We start from the raw sequence: 15,724 nt of genomic DNA, 5'->3' as shown, positions 1-15,724 counted from the left end.
ACATATTGGGGCATCAGTATAGAAATAGCACAGCCATGACACACTGCTGTTTAGGGGATACTCTGTTCTTCAGACTCCCCAGAACCAGAGGATTTCTGCAATCACACATTTACAGGAGATACTACATTTAAAATCAGAAAGCAGGAGCTAGGAAAAAAACTCAAGATCATAATGTAGAAACCTTTACTTCACAGAGGAGGAATCTGAGAGGAAACCTGCCTCTCTGAGTGCCTGCAGCTCTTTACCAATAGACATGAAACCAGAATGCAGGTCTAGGTGATTTCTTTCTTTCTTTTTTAACGGAATAATATCTAAGTGTTGAGCTATGTGTTGGGTACAAAATATGAAATTTATACTCACTGATACTTCTCTACTGTCCTCCACCCAACCTCCTGCCACAATATCATACAATCTCATTCATAAATATTTTTTCCACAAAAGAAACACTACGTGTTTTAGGGATACAGAATTTTTCTAAGTTATAAAATACATCACCATATACTGTGGGGAAGGGGTGTAGACATGAGCTGGAATGGGACCTGAAGAGGAAATAAAATTAAGACAAAGCTGGAGGAGGAGAGCAGATGATAAATGAGCTGCCTAGGCAGACACCTCTCTTCCCAGGAGAGTGGGGACCAGCCCCCAAGCAGACTCCGCCTTGGGATCTCTCTCTGGCATTCCCCAACCAGAAGCCCTGCTGCTGGAGGATGGAGACACCAGGAGGAAGACCAGAGATTCACCCAGTGGAGCTGTGCCTCTCAGCCTGAAGGGACTCCTGTTTCCTCGGGCCCATGTGGAGCCTGTGCCCGGAAAGCTACCCACTCCCTTGTCCTGCTCTCTGCTCAAATGCTCAGAGAGGGGGCAGCCCCGGCAGAGAAGAGCTGCTGGCCCTGGCCCTCAGGGGCTGGTGTGCGAAGTTGTCTTGACTGCTTCTCTTCTCTCCCTCAGGTCCCAATTAATGGATTCTGACATGGATTATGAAAGGCCAAACGTAGAGACCATCAAGTGTGTGGTGGTGGGGGACAATGCTGTGGGCAAGACCAGGCTTATCTGTGCCTGGGCCTGCAATGCCACCCTCACCCAGTACCAGTTGCTTGCTACCCACGTGCCCACAGTTTGGGCCATTGACCAGTATCGGGTATGCCAAGAGGTAAGGTTGCAAGTCTATGGCCTCACTCATCTGGGCTTCTTCCCCAGGGATCTCTCCAGAGGGGCCTTATGCTGAGCTCACGGAAGCCCTTTAAAGGTTGAGTAGAGGCAGCTGAAGAGCACAGATCCTTGGGAGAGGCCTGAAGGGAGCCCACTCCAGGGGAGGAGTCCCCAGCCTTTTGTGTTTGTCTGAGCAGAAGCCTGGGGCATCTTGTGTAACATAGCCCCCAGTAATGGGAAGCCCTGGAGCTGGGAAAGGGGTGGTGCTTTGGAGAGATGAGAGCTGCCAGGAGAAAAGAAACTGCTGGCTAATGATACCCAAAGACCCAAGGCTGGGAAACATCTGATGGCAGGTACAGCTGGGAACAAGGATGGGCTCCTTGGGAGATCGCATCACTCCCATGACTGTCTGCCCTCTGGAGTCTCTTCTGTCCTGGCCAGCTCTTGTTAGGGGACTCAGGTGTTCTAGGACACACAGAGGGAGACACTAGTTGTCCCTCAAGCCCCCATGCTGTGGGACCCAGGAGTGAGCTAACCCCACCCCAAGTTGGCATGCAGGGTCCCCAGGAACCATTGCCTTCGCTTCTCTCCCCTCTCCCTGTCCCACCCCACCCCCTCTCCACCCCCCGCCAGGTGCTGGAACATTCCCCAAGACGTGGTAGAAGATGTGAGCATGTCTCTCCGCCTCTGGGAAACCTTCGGAGACCACCACAAAGACCGGCGCTTTGCTTATGGGAGGTAGGGAAGGCCCCCGCTGCCTGCAGGGAGCCAAGTGGATGGGGTTTTTCCCCGAGGTATGAGGACACTCTGTGAAACTGAGTTAAAGGAGTTTCACTCTGAAACTGGGAGGAAGGAGTGGAGAAAACAGCCCTGGGAGACCCTTGATGGGAAGGCAGCCCGGGCTGGGCAGGGAGCCAGCTTTGCAGTCGGGAGGCCGGGTTTCAGTTCAGTAACGCTGGGACTCTGAGCAGTTAGGAAGGCTGTTCTGAGATGAGTTTTCTCAGATGAGATGGTAAAAGCGGTCATGTCTAAATCTCAAGAGAGCTGTAAGGTCAGCCCAAGAGTGTTTGAAAGCTCTCAAGTGCTAACTTGGGGGTACAGAAATAGGAGGTGCTATGATTACATGTTTTGGGGAAGATCACATGAGCCGATCCATATGACATTTGTGGGATTGCAGTGTAGGGATGCCGTTGGGTATGTGCTCTCCCTTGTTCCAGCAGCAGGGAACCCATCACTAGCTTTTTCTGCCTATAACCTCACTCTCTCCCACCCCCAGATCTGATGTGGTGGTTCTGTGCTTCTCCATTGCCAACCCCAACTCCCTCCACCATGCCAAGACCACGTGGTACCCAGAAATCAAGCACTTCTGCCCCCGAGCACCTGTCATCTTGGTGGGCTGCCAGGTGGACCAGCGTTACGCTGACCTGGACGCTGTCAATAGGGCCAGGAGACCCTGGCTAGGTAGGGAGGGAGTCCTGGTGCCTAGGGAGGGAAAGCTGGCAGATGGGGAAGGGGAAGAGGGGGTGGGGGGAAGTTGTGTGTCTCTCAACTCCCTGCTCAGCCCTGAGAGAATGCACAGAGCCTCACTTCTCTCCCTCCATTTGAAGCAGACTCACATAGGGGGCCAGTAAGAATGGTCATTCTTTCATCCATCCACCCATCCATCCATTACACACTGAGTGGGCAATACTGGGCTAAGCATCATGAGGAGAGAAGGCGAAGGAGAGGCAATCTTTGTATGAAAGGAGCTTATAATCTTGCTGGGAGACGAACTGGATAGGTGAATATATTAAAAACCAGCATGCTAATTGCCAGAGAGGCAGTCAGCCCTCCCACTACTTTGAGCCGGGGAGATCACCCAGGCCTACCATAGATAATGGAGGGCTTCCTGGAAGAAGAAGGGCTTAGAAGTGAGCCTTGAAAGAATGGTAGGATCTGGCCAAATAGAGGAGAAAGGGAGTGGAAATGAGCAGGGCAGGACCGGGGCTTAGACTCATATCCTCAGCAGGGACTCCCCGAGTCAGGTGAAAAACACACAGGATCGGGGAAATGCATCTCCCTGCCGCCCAGCCCTCCACCACCGACATGAACTTGGCTTCCCTTCTTGACCGTGCCAAGCCCATCAAGCCCAATGAGATCCTTCCCCCGGAGAAGGGCCGAGAGGTGGCCAAGGAGCTGGGTCTCCCCTGCTACGAGACGAGAGTGATGGCGCAGTTCAGTATCAAGGATGTCTTCGACAACGCCATCCGGGCAGCGCTTATCTCCCGCCGGCACCAGCAGTTCTGGAAGTCCTATCTCCGCCATGTGCAGCGGCCCCTGCTGCAGGCGCCTTTCCTGCCCCCCAAGCCGCCGCCCCCGCTCATTGTGGTGCCCGACCCCCCCCCCCTCAGCAGCGAGGAGTGCGCTGCCCACCTTCTGGAGGACCCGCTGTGTGCAGACGTCATCCTTGTGCTTCAGGAGCGGGTGCGCATCTTCGCCCACAAGATCTACCTCTCCACATCCTCCTCCAAGTTCTACGACCTGTTCCTCATGGACCTGAGTGAGGGGGAGCTGGGGGGACCCTCGGAGTCAGGGGGTCCCCGCTCAGAGGACCACCGGGGTCACCCTGATCAACACCACCACCATCACCACCACCTCCACCACCACCATGGCCGGGACTTCCTGCTCCGGGCAGCGAGCTTTGACGTGTGAGAGAGCATGGAGGAGGGCGGGGGCTCTGGGCCTATTGGGCTCCGGGCATCCACCAGCGACGGGATCTTACGGGGCAATGGGACAGGGTACCTGCCTGGGCGGGGTCGAGTGCTGTCTTCCTGGAGCCGAGCTTTTGTGAGCATCCAGGGAGAGATGACAGAAGAGCCACTGACTTATAAATCCCGGCTGATGGTGGTGGTGAAAATGGACAACTCCATCCAGCCAGGGCCGTTCCGGACTGTTCTCAAGTACCTGTACACAGGGGAGCTGGACGAGAATGAGCGAGACCTCATGCACATCGCCCACATCGCTGAGCTGCTTGAGGTCTTTGATCTGCACTTGATGGTGGCCAACATCCTCAACAACGAGGCCTTCATGAACCAGGAGATCACCAAGGCCTTCCATGTCCGCCAGACCAACCGGGCTAAGGAGTGCTTGGCCAAAGGCACCTTCTCAGGTATGAAACAGGCTTAGGAGCTGGTGTCCCAAAGGCAGGGGACTTCCCTCCAGGCTCTTTCTGCAGAATCTGGGTTGGTCCGAGTAGCATTCTGAGTCATCTCAGCCACTGATGTCCTGGAGATACTGCGGCTCTGCTCCTGAAACCTAGAGCCCCCAGCTTGAGATTGTGGTCATGTGGTGCTCACAGAGTGTGGCTTCAGGAGAAAGCAGTCATCTGGGAGCAGTGTCTACCCGTGGGGTTGGTTGTCCCATATTCTTTCACCCCATCCTCACGTGATGCATCTTCTCTCACCCAACAGATGTGACCTTCATCCTGGATGATGGCACCATCAGCGCCCACAAGCCCCTGTTGATTTCTAGCTGTGACTGGATGGCTGCCATGTTTGGGGGGCCATTTGTGGAGAGTTCCACCAGGGAGGTAAGGCTAGGATGGAAATGGCTGGGAGGGAGAGAGGCTTACTCCCTTTCCATCTGAGGCATCTGTCACTTCATGGTACTTCCTTCAGCCCTGACTCTGTACAAACCACCAAGTGATGGGCCCAAGAGAAGTTTATGAGATGGCTCCTATAGCCAAGGACTTTGCAGTATACCAAGATGGGCAATTATGGTCACATCCTAGCTCTATAGTTGAGAAAAAACTTTTTTCTTAAAGCAGTAAGAACAGATTTTTATTCAGAAACTATTGCAATAGGGGAAAAGAGACCTCAGTATAGAACTGGTTTTAATTCTTAATTGAGCATGATCAAGTGGGGTTTATAGTCAAGGTGTAGGGTGGGAGTCAGAGGGTAGAAAATTACTAAGAGGAAACATCAGGAGTCAGTGGGAGTTCTAGCCAAATCAAGACTGGGGTTCAAGTCTGACTTCCTTTCTACCCTTCTCTGAACTCTGACACTGACTGTCCATCCCTCAGCCTTGTAGTTAACAGTGTCCTCCTTTGTGAATCTACTCAAAGTTCCAAGGGTCCACACCAAGTTTCTCCAGCTGATCTGAGGTTTCCCTTGAGTATGCGGATGAGGTCTTTTATTTCTGCTGAGTACCCTTCTCAGCTCTGGTCCCTTAGCCAGTGCTCAGCAAGCACTTGAATGAAAAGCTGAACAAAGAATGTTAGAGCATAGCATCCTATAACCCAGAGAAGGGATTTCCTAAGATTTCTGGGTCTGGAAGATCCTTTGGAGGAGGGAAGGGCACCCCTTTTCAGTATTCTTACCTGGAGAATCCCATGGACCGAGGAGCCTGGCGGGCTACAGTCCATAGGGTCGCACAGAGTCAGACATGACTTAAGCGACTTAGCACACACTGGAAAGGGAGTCCTTCTGGGAGGTGAAGAGGAGAGTTCGAGATTTGAGTGGTCTCTGCTCCCTGAAGCATGAGTGGGTTGAGATGTGCAAAGTGTGAGAGGGGAACTCTCCAGAGTCACAGAAGCAGCTGTAAAGTTCCAGCCAATTCCCAGTGCAGCCTGGAGAGGCTGGCGGCTGATGAGAAAGCAGTTTTTGTGTTGGTCCTCCTCTGGAGAGATCCCAGAGGCCCAGAGCTGTAGCTTTGAGCAGCCCAGAGAGATCAGCTGGTGTTCGCTTTGTTCATCCACATCCCACTTGCACTGCTCCCCGAAGGATAGAGTGGGGCCAGGTGCAGGTGACCGGCAGGACTCCTTTATGCTTCCTCCACACCAGAAAGATGCTAACGCGAGTCCAGGTCCTTTTAAAAGCTGTTGGAGCCCTGCTCACAGGTGCTCAGCAGATGGGTTCATTGAAGGCTGTTGGTATGGGAGATTAGCCTTTGGGGAAGGAGGGGTTCTGAGCAGGTCAAGGGACCACAGAGGGGTGGCAGCCTGTCTATGGGAGACCAACTGTCCAGGCCAGAGCCTTCTGAGTTCTTCGGAACTGCTGCTCTTTCCCTAAAGCTGGACCTTGCTGCAGCCTGCTCCATTCCTTCCCATTCACAGGTGGTATTTCCTTAAACAAGCAAAAGCTGCATGTGGGCCATGCTGGAGTACCTGTACACTGGCATGTTCACCTCCAGCCCCGACCTGGACGACATGAAACTCATCATCCTGGCCAATCGCCTCTGCCTGCCGCACTTGGTCACCCTCACAGGTAGCTAAGCCCAGGGGAGGAGCCTCCAGGGAGGAGGAGGAGGAGTCAGGGGATCCCCTGGGAGTCATGATTTCTTCTCTCACCTGTCTCCTCCTAGGGGACAGGCCACCAGCACCAAGGGGATATGCTAACATAGCGTGAGATACATCGGTGCGTATTGGGGTTGCGGTGAGGACGTGGATATAAAGAGATGTGTGAGACGGATGCTTGGTGGGGTCACCTTATAGGTCTCTCTAGAGGTTATTGCAGTGCAGCACGTGGGCACCAGTAGATGCCAGGGCTCGAGGTTCTCAGCTTGGCCACACTCAGGCAAGCTTAAGAAGCCAAAAAGAACAGAACACCATTCCTCATTCCTACCCTTGCATCTCCTCTTTCTGCCTTTCGTTTTTCTTCCCCTTTCTCATTTGCTTCTTCTCTTCTACCTTCCCTTTCTCTTTCTTCTTCTAGAAACACAGTAAACATTGACCTAATTGTTGGTCACTCCTAATTCTTTGATTCCTGGAAGATCCTGTGAGCTAGAGCTCAGGTTTCAGGATGGACCAACCCCAGAGGCTTGGGTGGAGCAGGGACTGGGGCAGGAGGGAGACAAGGAGCAGGGCTTGGGGTGCCAGGGCAGGAGGAGAGATGGTGCAGTGCAGATGAGAAGCCGTCTGGAGCCTGTGGTGCCCGCCGACAGGTGGTGCTCCTGAGCTGGAGTCAGCATGTGCGTTCCTTTGATGTTGGTGTTGGTACCTGTACTGGCATTGATGTCCAGGTTAATGTCCTTGGGTGGGTCGGCGGCAGAGAGCAAAGCCTCAGATACTGAGCTGAGGTTCAGGGAAGGACCTGGTGTCAGAGCTGCTGTGGCCCTCGGCAGATGATCAAGACTGGGACTTGGCTATGAGGGAAGCAGCGATCCTATGACGAGAAATGAATTGAAAGGTGGCGCTTGGTCCCTGGAAGAGGTGGACATGATTGACCAGAATCAAATGTTAAGAGCTGAGCCTGCAGAGGCAGGCCAGGGGACACTGAGGGCTTTAGGGCAGGGAGTAAGAGGCTTCTAGAGATTTCAACTGCAGAATTCCCTGGTGGTCTGGTGGTTAAGGCTGCACTTCCACTGCAGGGGGCATGGGTTCAATCCCTGGTTAGGGAACTAAGATCCTGCATGCTGAGTGGTGGGACCAATAAATAAATAAAAAATAAATAAGATCACAGCTGCAACAATTTGAAAAAGTGGTGCAACATTCCCAGAACACAGAAAACAGTCCAAACTCTTAGACTAAATAACTTTTGAAAGACTTGCTACAAAGAAATGGCCCAAATGAAAAAAAAATGTATTCAGGTGTTTCTTTAAGTTTGTTTCATCATAGCAAGCAATCAGAAACAAGTCAAACAGGCACACTGGTTAAGCACATGTGGATGGATTTTGCAAGGTAGCCATTAAAAATGTTACCTCTCACTGCTGCATGGAAAGGCTTATAGAAAATAACATTGAATGACCTTTCCTGGGAAATGCTTCATAATTGCTAAAAAGCATATTTAAAAAATATGTTTCTATGTACCTTGTAAAGGAACAGTGGAAAATGCCAAGTGTTGTATAATAAGTGACATGTTTTGTGATATAAGCTTACTATGAAGTTATTAATTTAAGCTTAATTTTTAAAATGTTAAATATTGCACGAAAACATGTAATATGTGTTCATCTTAATAAACTATTACAAACTGAAGTGGCCCTTGCTCGCCACACCAGAGCCCCCAGTCTGTCCCTCTCAACCATAGGCCCTCCCCACCCCAAAGTAACCGTTCTGCCTATTGCACTAAGATTTTATAACTGCTCTGCCTTACTCTTCTTCATAGTTATATCATCCAAGTGTACATCCCGAAACACTGTAGCATGATTTTATTTTTTATATATCTTTTAAGGTTTTTTTAATCTGTAAGTACCTTGTCTGTTAAAAACAAAAACAGAACTTGCCCTTGCGATACGTTGGAAAAACCCTCTGATCCAGGGAACCTAGAGTTTTTTACTGATCGCCTTTCTGTATCCACCATGTTTCCTTCCTATCAACTGGCCTTCAGGTCTAGAGGCTAGATTAGATCCAGTCTTCTTTTGGTGAGACTACACTTTGTAGGCTGTTTCTGCTTTTCATCAAGAAACATAGATCATCTGCTTTTCTCTCTTTTTGTGGTGTTAGCAGCCTTTGAGTTTTATTGCCTGGATCCATTTATTTATTAACTGTTGTGAAATGGTAATATTCCAGGTCTTTTTTTTTTCTTTTTTAATCTGTTAGAATACTTTCAAAAGGAGGGAAACTTTCCCTCACCTATGGTTTGATTTCCCAGTAGAATAGTTCATGTAGGAAAGGCAGGTGAATATGTGGTATTTTAATTTACCAGTTGTTTTTCTTTTCTCTCATATTCATGTACTTATTTGGCTGCAGTGGAGTCTTAGTGGTGGCATGAAGGATCTTCAGTTGCGGCATGTGGGATCTAGCTCCCTTACCAGGGGTTGAACCTGGGTCCCCTGCATTGGAAGTGTAGAGTTTTAGCCACTGGACCATCAGGGAAGTCCCTGTTTACCAGTTTTCAAGACACACATTTGTTTCCTATCATCCTTTGAGAGTAACCATTATTTGTTATTAATATTACATGTGATTATGAATTTTTGGACTTGAACATACTCTATTGGCTTTTAGTTCAGGTCACTTGCTCAGTCTTGTTCGACTCTTTGTGACCCCATGGACTGCAGCATGCCAGGCATCCCTGTCCATCACCAACTCCTGAAGCCTACTCAAACTCATGTCCACTGAGTCAGTGATGCCATCCACCCATCTCGTCCTCTGTCGTCCCCTTCTCCTGCCTTCAATCTTTCCCAGCATCAGGATCTTTTCAAATGGGTGGGTTCTTCACATTAAGTGGCCAAAGTATTGGAGTCTCAGGTTCAGCATCCGTCCTTCCAATGAATATTCAGGACTGATTTCCTTTAAGATTGACTGGTTGGATCTCCTTGCAGTCCAGGGGACTCTCAAGAGTCTTCTCTAACACCACAATTGAAAAGCATCAATTCTTTAGCACTCAGCCTTCTTTATAGTCCAACTCTCACATCCATACATGACTACTGGAAAAACCATAGCTTTGACTAGATGGACTTTTGTTGGTAGAGTAATGTCTCTGCTTTTTAATATGCTGTCTAGGTTGGTCATAGCTTTTCTTTCAAGGAGCAAGCATCTTTTAATTTCACGGCATCAGTCACCATCTGCAGTGATTTTGGAGCCCCCCAAAATAAAGTCTCTCAGTATTTCCATTGTTTCCCCATCTATTTGCCATGAAGTCATGGGACCGGATGCCATGATCTTAGTTTTCTGAATGTTGAGTTTTAAGCCAACTTTTTCACTCTCCTCTTTCACTTTCATCAAGAGGTTCTTTAGTTCTTTGCTTTCTGCCATAAAGATGGTGTCCTCTGCATATCTGAGGTTACTGATGTTTCTCCCGGCAATCTTGATTCCAGCTATCGGTTTTAAATCATTGCAATTAGCTTTATGGAAACTCAGATACTCTGCTGTTCCTTTAACCTGTAGAAGTCTTCTCGAGTTGGCTGCAGAGTCTCTAGAGGAGCTTTCGATGCTCTGGAATGACAAGATGTGCCAGGTTCATTGTGTACATTTCCTGCCCCATACCCGGTATCAGCCATTTCTCTAGGAAGTCTTGGCTTCCTGTAGTTGGAAATGGGATTTCAAGGCTACAGTATTTGCATTAGCAATGCTTTTGCTATTGGGATGGCTGTTCTTTCTGGGTCTTTTTCCATGGACTCAGCTGAGAGATATTACTTTTAAAGATAAAATACTTTATCAGTTTATACTGCTACAGTTAAAATTCAGAACTCAAAGTGTTTACTTCTTCCCTAGAAAGGTCTTAACATGAAATGCAAGGTTAGTACACAATTTGTTACAAAATTTAAATTAAAATGAACAACTTGATTTAATCCTTAGTTCTAATCTATAGTTCTCAGCAAATTTGAGATTTAATACCCTCTCCCATCAGTATCAGTGGCTGATTCTCAGGGGTGGGGGCTTTCACCCCACCTGTATAACTCCTTGCTGCAACATATGTAGCTTAAAAAACTTCATAGGTTATTCTAGTCTCTGCCTTCACTTCCCACCTCCTCTCCAGTGGGAAAGTCTTGCTCCAATCCTGGTTTTCTCACTGGTAGGAGCCGACTTAAATCTCCTGTGGCCTTTCCTGGCCTGTTGAGACTTGCCCTGGACCTCTCTTTGCCCTGCTGTGGGCCCCTGCTGGGGTCGGGGCGGGGATAAACAAGTGCCTGTCCACTCCTGTGGTTCTTCAGCCCATTCCTGGCTGTGTGTGTGTCACAGAGCAGTACACAGTGACTGGGCTGATGGAAGCAACTCAGATGATGGTGGACATCGACGGGGACGTCCTTGTGTTCCTGGAACTGGCTCAGGTAGGATGGCAGGGAAGGAATCTCTCCAACATTTTCAGCTCTGGGCTCTGCCTGTTGGCAGCAAACGGGGAGGGTTCGGGAGGTGGTGGGTAGGAAGGGAACCCATTGACAGACTTGGTTCCCCCAGGGGGCAGACCCATCTTATCCTGCAGGCCAGAGGATTCACCCCAACATGCCAAGAGAAGAGGCTGGCTGTGGCAGGAAGGGACGGAGACTTCAGGCAACCGTTGGGCCGGAGAGGGAATCCAGAGCCCTTGTATAGACGTGGTTGCTGCCTGCTGGGGTCATTTAAGGCACACTGGGGACTCTTCATCTAAGATGGACTTCCTTCCTCCAATTTCCCAAGTGATAGTGTCAGTTGCTCAGTCATGTCTGGCTCTCTGTAACCCCGTGCACTTTAGCCTGCCAGGCTCCTCTGTCTATGGGATTCTCCAGGCAAGAATACTGAAGTGGGTTGCCATTTCCTCCTCAAGGGGATCCTGCTGACCCAGGGATTGAACCCAGGTGTCCTGCATTGTGGGCAGATTCTTTACTGTCTGAGCCACCCAAAACAGGCAAGCAAAATCTCCCCTACGAATCCTCAGGGTGCCAAACATTCTAAAGATTAGTTTATGAAGTTAAAATATGGCAGATATGCCTGGGAGGCCAGCTCTCTAAGCCCGGTTGTCAGCACCTTAATGCAGGCTGCTCTGGTCCAGCATGGAGGATGAGGGGTCAGATCTGAGGAGGGCAGACCCAGTAAGAGGCTACCTCATAGGACTGTGGGTTTCTGGGGCTGCTGGGGGCAGGTCACGGGTGAGGTGGTGGTGGTGGTGGGGCCAAGGAGCAAATCCATGTCATTCCGTCATGGTTTTGTGTGGCCTTGCCTCTCGAGGTGGGTTCTTTGTGACTCAGGGCCTTTGCCCACCTGCGCCAAAGCTCTGGCTCTGAAGGCAAAAGTAGACATCTGTGTGCAGACCTTGGCCCAGAGGTCCCAGCACACACATGCTCCTGTCTGTTCCCAGTTCCACTGTGCGTACCAGTCGGCTGACTGGTGTCTTCACCACATCTGCACCAACTACAACAATGTGTGTCGCAAGTTCCCCCGAGACATGAAGGCCATGTCCCCAGGTGAGCATCCCCAGCGGCATTTGTCATCTCCCTCTCCTTGGGTCCAAGCCTCTGACCCAGGGCGCCCAGAGGCTGCCAAAGACCCCTGTGGGTGGGGAGTAGCCTGCAAACATGCACCCAGCCCAGCGGAGGGGGTCCTGGAAAAAGCACTGGTGTGGAGGGCAGCCCCCCTGCCCCGGCCCACCAGAGACCTTGGGCAATTCACTCTGCCCCTCTGAGCTCCTGCTTTTCACAGGTACAGTCAGACTAGAGGTGATATTTTTTAGATGTTTGTGGACCAAACTCCACATTAAGAAAAACATTTTTGTTTGTTTGTTAATTTTTACAATGTTGGTTGGTTTCTGCCAAACAACAATGCAAATCAGCCATAATTATACATATATCCCCTGCCTCTTGAGCCTCCCTCCCATCCCCACATCCCACCCCTCTAGGTTATCAAGAATTACATTGTATCTTGTGACCTAGTACACATATTGAAAAATTCATCAGTTGTTTTTAATACTGTTCACGACTCATGACATTAATTTCATAACCTAGGAATGGGCACAAGTCACAGCTTGGACAACACAGATCTGGGCATCCTCTGGGGTCCCTGCAGCTTGGTCTCTGCTTAATTGATGTCTCAGGTCCTGGGGCCTGACAGGAAGCCAGGGGTCCAGGATTCATGGGATCCAGGGAGAGGTGTGGCTGGCCTCCCCCAGTTTCTTCACTGGGCACCGTCTGCTCTGCTGTGACCCTCCTCCCCACTAGTACTCTACCAGGTCTCCCACTCCTGCTCTCTCCTCGTCACCCTTCTAGCATTTTCTTTCTAAAGCACAGCTCCAACTGCCTCACTTCCCTGGCCCCAAACTTTCGTGGAGCCCCCACACCTTCTAGAAGAAGTCCAAACCCCTCAGCCTAGCCTTCCCTCCCATCTGACCTCCTGCATACCCCCACCCCCCACACCTCCCCTCTCAGAACCTCATCTCTGCCAGCCGCACCTGCTGTCGGCCCAGCCAGGCTGAGCATCTTCTTGCCCACAGCTCTTCTCACTGTTTCTCCCTCATCCGTTGTTGCAGCCTGCTTTATTCTCCAAGCCTTGATAGGATCTTCCCTCTGCCTTTGAAGAAAAACGCAAGTGGAAATGCCTTTCCCCGGTGTGGACTGTCGGCTCCACTCCTTGGGCAACTGACTCTCTTTGGGCGCTCAGTGAAGGCAGGGCTTCCGCTTCTGGTCCCCAGGGGTTGGCATGTGGGCCTAGGAGGACCAGAGGCATGTTCCATGGCAGCGGGGCAGGGGTGGGAGTCCCTCTGCCCCTCCTCCTGCGTCTTCCTCACCCAGCTCTACTGCCGTTCTGCCCCAGAAAACCAGCAGTATTTCGAGAAACACCGGGGGCCACCCGTCTGGTACCTGAAGGAGGAAGACCACTACCAGCGGGCCTGGAAGGAGCGTGAGAAGGAGGACTATCTGCACCTGAAGCGGCAGCCCAAGCGGCGCTGGCTGTTCTGGAATAGTCCATCCTCTGCGTCCTCTTCGGCCGCCTCCTCGGCGTCCCCATCCTCCTCCTCGGCTGTGGTCTGAGATGCTGCCACCCTCTTCTGACCCTGCTGCTGTAGTCCCCACTTGTCTTTGCCCCTCTGCTCCTCCGCATCGCCCCTTCCACCTCCCAGGGACAGAGGACTCGCATAACCAGGACCCTTTGCGTGGAGCTGCCCTCACCAGCCAACATAGCTCAGCACAGAGAGGAGGGAGCCTGGCCTCGTGGACCAGAGCAGTGGCCCTGTGCAGAGGTCCTGATTCCATGGCTGGCCGGGAGACAACTCTTGGAGGCGGGCATCGGGGAGAGAGCTGAGGACTGTGGCATCTTGTCTGTGGGTCGCAGAACCCTAGCATCAAAGGGGAAACTCTCCTGCTGGGAAGCTGTGTGTCCTGGTCTGCGCAGGCGGCCCCCTCCCAGGGAGCAGCAGTGGGCAGGCAGGGTCCTACCTCTGTTGGCCCCACGTCTCCATTTATGGACTTGAAGGGTTATAGAGGCTTTGTGGGCCTTTCCACGTGGAGCCTACTCAAACCCTCACTGGAAAAGTCAGGGCAGAAATTAAGCCTTCAGAGCCCAACTCCAGGCTTCCACCTCTGTGGTGCAGCTGCCAGAAGCCGCAAGCAGAAGGCTTGCCCTCTGCCAGCATTGCTTCCGGGGCTGTGGGCAACCAGGCCTGAGAAGGTGGCAGAGGTTTTTCAGAGCTTCAGCCCTGGAAGCAGTGCTTCTTGGTGCAATGAGAAACTTCTCTTTCCCCCATCCTTTACCGCTCAGGTTTGGAGATGGAAACAAAAGGAAACACTGGAACAGGGGGAGAGAAAGTAGAGGGTGATGGGACCTGAGTACAGCAATCCCATGCTCCTTTGGGCTCCTCCCCCCCGCTGCTGGCCAGCACAGCTTCTAATGGGGAGAGGGTAAATTTTGCAAAAATACGCAGACAATGAACAAAATCACTACCGACAAAAACATTGTGGCCTCTGTCCCCTCAAAAGAAGAAAAGCAGAAAAAGACCCTGGATGGCTCTCATTCTTATAAAGCCAAGCAGGGGACCCCATGTGGATGAGGCAATGGTCAAGGTGGGAGAATTGACTCCGATGCTTTTCAGGAAAGCAGTGTCACCGGCTGTGACCGAGGATGTCCTGGCCCCACTGACTGACTCTGGAGGGCACGGTGCAGGCCTTCAGCATGCTGGGGATGAGGTTGCAGGGGCGGGGAAGGTGGGCTCGGGAATCACCATGGTGTTGGACCCATCGTGAGAATCAGTCTGTTGTCAACTTCAGCAGGTAACTCCATAGGATATGACCGTGTTGAAGGGGTGGGATGCGGTAGGGGTCAAAGGTCAGGGCAAAGGGCACTGACATGGAGAATAGGAGTCTTTGTAAAGAAGGATCATAATGAAGTACGTGACCTTACCCAGTGCTGGTTGGTGATAACAGGGAAGAATGGGGGAATTGAACAGGAGCAAAACCAAGGTCAGTCCAGAGAAGAGGAGGGGGGAGACTGGAGGATGGTGGAGGATTAAGACAGTATCTTGTAGCCCCATGGGGGAAAGCTGGGCCACAACTGACCCTGTCCCCCTTTTCTGATTCTGATTTGTATCTCACTCCACACACCCTTGTTAGATTCAGAACACAGGGTCCCTCTGATGAAGGTGGAGCCAGAGAGACTGAGCTCCTGTCCTCAGCACTCCGGAGTCATCTCATCTAAGAAAGATGCTTTAGGGAGAGGAACTGGGTTTTGGTCCCAGGGCCCGGTGTGGGGGGCTCCACCTCCAATAATCTGGCATAGAGCAAACCCCCCCAAAATGGAACCTCTGCATCAATTTTGTGGTGCCAAGACCTAGAGATTTGAGGTCAAGGCCTTGTCAAGAGAAGGAGCAGGAGGTGGCCGGTCAAGTGGGTCTTGAATGACTGTGACCCTTGGTGTCTGAGCCCTAGACCTCAAGGCCATGGCTGCCTCCCCTCCAAGTTCTCCAGGTGGCAGGCTTGGAAACCAGACATGTGCTGCCCTCTACTGGCTGGTCAGCTCACTTCTGCTGAGCTCAGGCTGAAGCTGAGGTGAAAGGGACAGAAGGGGAGCCTCCGAGGTGGGGTGTGCTGCTCTGCACCAGCCCCTTCACTCTGGAAAGGGTGTAGGAGGGGCCTTGGGGGCCTCTCAAGAACTCTAGGGGGATGGGAGAGCCAGGACCTGAAATCCAACGGCAGGGGAATTAGGTCTCCATGAGCTTGCAGGCCTGAGTCGTCTGGCCCAAAGATGAGGATGCAGAAA

The 15,724-nt window shown here is 51.4% G+C and overlaps 1 pseudogene; it reads left to right on the top strand.

Moving 5' to 3' along the window:
* The first annotated feature begins 739 nt into the window (after positions 1–739).
* LOC129651741 (rho-related BTB domain-containing protein 2-like) lies at positions 740–13,503 on the top strand (annotated as a pseudogene).
* Positions 13,504–15,724: the final 2,221 nt, after the last annotated feature.

This window comes from Bubalus kerabau, chromosome 4 (assembly GCF_029407905.1).
Source record: "Bubalus kerabau isolate K-KA32 ecotype Philippines breed swamp buffalo chromosome 4, PCC_UOA_SB_1v2, whole genome shotgun sequence".
Taxonomy (NCBI): Eukaryota; Metazoa; Chordata; class Mammalia; order Artiodactyla; family Bovidae; genus Bubalus; species Bubalus kerabau.
Note: the sequence above shows the minus strand (reverse complement) of the source record. Positions and strands in the feature narration are given on the sequence as shown.